The following is a 5,306-nucleotide window of genomic DNA, read 5'->3' as shown; positions in this document are numbered from 1 at the left end:
TACACATTTATGCTGCATATATGAAGGGGCTTCAAAAAGTTGGTGGGGAGAAAAATGAAAAGATAATGGAATTATTTCACAAACTGTTTGAAGCCTCTTCATTACAAACTGCATAGTCCTGATGTGTCTCTGTAAGATCAGCACTGGACTGATAACCACAAAGTTGGCCGTTCAAAGTCACCAGCAGCTCCTTGGAAACTCTACACAGAGTCACTATGCATCGGAACTGAACTCCATGACACTTAACAAGAACAACATATATCCATATAATAAACTGCATAGTTAAGGGCCTTGCTAGGCATAACCAGTTAACTCATGGGATTGGTTTGCTGGGCCAAAAGGCTTGGAACCATACTCTCGGGGGACGGCTTAGTCATTTGACATAACGTAATTCACAAAGGTAATGTTCTACATCCTTGTTTGGTGAGTAGCATTTATATAAAAGCTGTGAGCATCTTAAGATAAATTGGTCTCTAGTAATCTAGAGCAAAACAGAAAGGCTTAAAAAAGAAACTAGTATGTAGGACTAGTAGCTGACATGAACCACAACTACCTGAGACCAAAAGAACTAGTTGGTGCCCAGTTACCACTAACCATTCTGACTAGGGACACAATAGAAAACTGTAGAGCAAAGTAGTCAAACCTTTTATACCAATAGAGTCTAAATTAACTCCTGAGACTAATACTTTGAATTTGGAATTAAAGCTATTTCTGTAGGTCACTTTTCTGGCAAATAAGAGCTTTCCCAAAAGTTCATGGAAAAATTCCATTATCTTCTAATTTCATGTTTTTGAACTTTTTAAAGCCTCCTGGCAATAGATTGGATTAAAAAATAATTTGATTTGTGACTAAGGTGCTCCCTTAATGAATTGTATGAGACCAAATGGTTAACATTTCTCCAAAAGCAGAGAGGAAAAGGGAAGTTGGTTGTTGTGTGCTCTGGAGTCGATTCTGACCCCGCGTAGGGTTTCCAAGGCTGTAAATCTTTATGGGAGCAGAAAGCCTCATCTTTCTCCCATGGAACAGCTGAGGTTAGCAGCCCTACTCGTAATGGCCAGGCTATCAGAGCTTGTTAAATAAAAGGGAAGTTAGATCAATGGAAAGAATTGGAATGTGACACATTGTAGAAATTGTAGCCAATGGCCCAGAACTACTTGTAAAAAAAAAAAAAAATTTGTTGAAGAGGTAACCTAATTTTCTGTATAAAGTATAACCTAAATAAACTATTATTAAAAACAAAACAACTTGTTTGCTTTTTGCTGGGTGTGGATCCTGCATCTGACTCCTCAATTGATTCCTGGTTCTTTGGGCTTGAGCAAGTGGTCCTGCTGTATCATCTGCTGATCCCAAGAGTCATCAGCAGCCCTCTATCCTATCTGCTGACCTTGTATTTATTGACCTGCACAGCCGATTTTGGGTTCATGAGCCCCTGCAGCTACATAAATGAAGAGAAGCCTCCGGCCTGATATCTGACCCACAGACTTGGAACTTGCCAGCCGCTGACAACAGTGTGAGCCATTTCCTAGAGATAAACTTCACTGTACAAGATGTACAAGATGGAATGATACAGTGGCAACAGCAAAGGCCTCAAGCTTAGTAACGAATGTGAGGATGCTACAGGACTGGGCAGTTTCCTTCTGTCGTATATAAGGTCACTATGCATTAGAACTGACTCAGAGGCACCTAACGGCAATATACACATATAAATGTTACTGGTTTAGTTTCTCTTAGAACCCAGCCAAAGACACTAATTTTTCTGGATATATAATTCTTGGTTGGCAATTCTTTGCTTTCTGGGTTTCATGGCTGTCACCCCACTATCTTCATGCCTGTATGATACCTGCTGAGAAATCAGAGCTCAATCATACTGGTGCCCTTTTCATTTTTCACAACCTTCTCTGAGAATTCTTCCTTTGACTTTGGTTTTAGAAAGCTTCATTATGATAATAAAGGGTTTATTGAGCTTCTTGGAGGCTTCTAGAGAAGCAAAACTAGTGAAGCTTATATAAGTGTATATAAAGAGAGGTTTACATCAAGGAAATGGCTTATGTAACTGTAGAGGTGGGTGAATCCCAAGTTGTTAGGTCAGATGTCAGGTTGGAGATTTCTGATTCGCGTAGCTTCAGGACTGATGAACCAAGATTGGAGGTCAGGCAGCAGGCAGGTAGGTTCAGCAGATAAGAAGACAGGTTTCGATCAACTCCCAGGATCAGCAGGTAATAGAGCAGGCCACTAGCTCAAGTCCAAAAGACCAGAGGTCCAAGGACAAGCCAGATGCAAGATCCAGAAACGCAGAGAAGAAGCACACCTTGACTGAGTGTTCACTGTATTGGAATCAGAGCACACCCCTGAGGAACCTTCCCTTCAATTGATTAGCTGCTCATAGCAGACCTCATCAGAGAGTTAATTACAGTGTATTAGATGTCATCCTGGGACATAACTCTCTCAGTTACTAAACAACTAACAATCCTGACCTAGTCAAACTGGCACAAAACCTCAACTATCACAGAAACCGTGTCTTTCATGATATTAGGGCTGTTTTCTGTAAATAAATCTTCCGAAATTCTCTCTGTACTTTTCCCCCCTGTCCTCCATTATTTTGGAATTCTAATTACATACAATTTCTTCCTCTTGATAGTATCCTGCATAGCTCTTAGACTTCATTTCTTTTTCCATCTGATTGCTTTTCAAACAGGTTAATATGAAGGGATTTGTCGTGTATTTTGCTGATTTTCTTACATCGATGCAGTTTTTCTGTGTCCTTCCATTGAGTAGTCTCTTTCTGGTATTTTATTGTTGATCTGGATTTCTAGTTGTTGTTGTTGATGGTTTCTACATTGTCTATGTATTTCATCACTTTGTCTTGTATTATTCTTCAGAATTCCTCTAGGGTTTTGTTTGTGTTTTTCTTGATCTCATGGAGGAGTCTCTATATGTTGTGAAGTGCTATAGAGTCATTTCTGACTCATAGTGACCCTCTATAGGTTTTCCAAGGAGTACCACTAACCTTACAGATAAAACTAGCTTTGAGATCAAGTGCTTATCCTACAATGCCACACCAGGATTTTTTAATTCCTTATCAGGTAGTTTTCTATACCATATCTTTCTCAGGCTGACTTTGCTCCTTTACTTTCCTCACTCTTTGAGCCATGTGATACTATTTTTCCCCTTATGATTTATTATTGTCTGATGTCTCTAAGGCATTAAGGGGTTGTTTTATATATGTATGTTTGTTTTGTCCTGATTTTTAAAAAACGTTTTATTGTGAATGAAGTGAAGGTTTTCAGACAAGATCATCAGTTTTACATTCAACAGATCATAAACTGTTTTATCTCAGAGACTGCAATACCCTCCATGCAACAACAGTTATCCTGCTTCCTCCCTGTGATGCCTACTTTCAGTCCATCCTCCTTCCCATCCGTTCTCAGCTTTGTTCTTAGGTAAATGGAGCCCTTCCTAGTAATGTTGTCCCATCTATATACCAATATACCACTTGGCTATAGGATTCTTGAGGAGCTCTGGTAGCATAGTGGTTATGAATCGGGCTGCTAACCTCAAGATCATCAGTTTGAAACTACCAGCAGTTCCGCTGGAGAAAGATGAGGCGTTCTGCCCCCGTAAAGATTTACAGCCTCAAAAACTCTGTGCAGGGTCACTATGAGTCGGAACCAACTCCATGGTACTTAACAACAACAACAACATAGGAGTCCTGGTGTGGCACTGTGAGTTAATTCACCAGACTGCAAAGCCGTTTGAACTGCAAGGTCAGTGGTTCAAGCTCACCAGCTGCTCCTTGGAAACCCTACACAGGGTTGCTATGGTTTGGAATCAACTCGACAGCACTTCACAACAACAACTTGGCTATAAGTTGGCCAAGAGAGTGCATCCTTGTCCAGAGCTGAAGGATGCTCAAGGGTCACAGTCTCAGGTTCCTCCAGTCTGTTTACGGTTGGTAAGCCTGGTCTTTTTTAATATATAGTGCTGAATTTTGTTCCACATTTTCCTTCCACTCTATATGGGACCTTCGAATGTGATCCCTTTCTGAGCACTTGGTAGTGGTATCCGGGTATTACCTAGTTATGCTCTCAGAGTCATGGTGACTAATGTTCATCTGTTCCATTTGTCCATTGGACTAGTTGATTGCAAGCATCTTCAATTTTCATTACTCTTCTTTCTTCCACACGTGGAGAGACCAAAAGTTGCTGTCCTGATTTTTTTGTTTTGTTTTGATATATCAGGGTAGGTGGGGTGAACATACTCTGGTGGCCTGGAAGTGTTCATCACCTATCTCTGGTGGGTGGTGCAGTGGTAGGCAGGGGCGTTGTATGTGCCAGGCAGCTGAAAGCATGCTGGGCAGGGGCAGGCTGCTTCCTGGTTTTGGTCCAGTGGTGCGGGGTGCTTTCTGCTGCTAGTCACATGTGTGGGGTAGCAGGTAGGAGTGTGGCAGGAGACCAGGGGTCAGGAGTACTCTGCTGCTTGCCAGTTTGGGGGTGTGAGCAGATGGAGAGTGTGGTGTGAGCAGATGGAGAGTGTGGTAGGCAGCTGGGAGAGCTGAGTACTCATACAGCTCACGAGTGTGGGGTGTTGGGTAGAGGGTAGAGAGTTTCCTTAAAACATGGGAAATAGAAATACCATATGACCTCACAGCCCCTCTATTTGATATTGATCCTAGAGAAATAAGAGCTGTGACACAAACAGATACAGGCACACACACGTTCACTGAAGTGCTATTCAAAATAGCAATGAGTTAGAAATAACTCAAAATGCCCATCAATTGTTGTAGCTGTTAAGTACCATTGAGTCGGTTCCAACTCATAGCAAACCCTATCTAGGGTTTCTGAGAAGTAGTTGGAGGGTTTAAACTGCAGACCTTGAGGTTAGCAGTCCAGTGCTTATCCTGTAACAAAACAGCAGGACTCCAAATACCTATCAATGGAAAAATGGATAAACAAACTATGGCACATACATACAATGGAATACTAGGCAACATTAAAGAATAACAGTGAACCTATATAACATGGATGAACCTGGGGGGCATAATGCTGAGTGAAGCTGTCAATCACAAAAGGACAAACATTATATGAGATCACTACTGCTAAAAGTAAAGAAAAGCTTTTCATGTTAAACAAAGCATTCTTTGATGGTTGCCAGAGGTGGGAGAGAAAGGGAGGATATACTGATTAGAGGATAGACATGTGTTAATTTGGATGAAGGGGAAGGCAATATACAATAAGAGGGAAGTCAGCAAAGAAAAAAAAAAAAATGACAGAGGCAGAGGAAGACAAGGACAGGAGTTCAAAACCTGA

The sequence above is a fragment of the Chrysochloris asiatica genome, unplaced genomic scaffold (assembly GCF_000296735.1).
Source record: "Chrysochloris asiatica unplaced genomic scaffold, ChrAsi1.0 scaffold00179, whole genome shotgun sequence".
Lineage (NCBI taxonomy): Eukaryota > Metazoa > Chordata > Mammalia > Afrosoricida > Chrysochloridae > Chrysochloris > Chrysochloris asiatica.
This window is presented reverse-complemented; position numbering follows the sequence as displayed.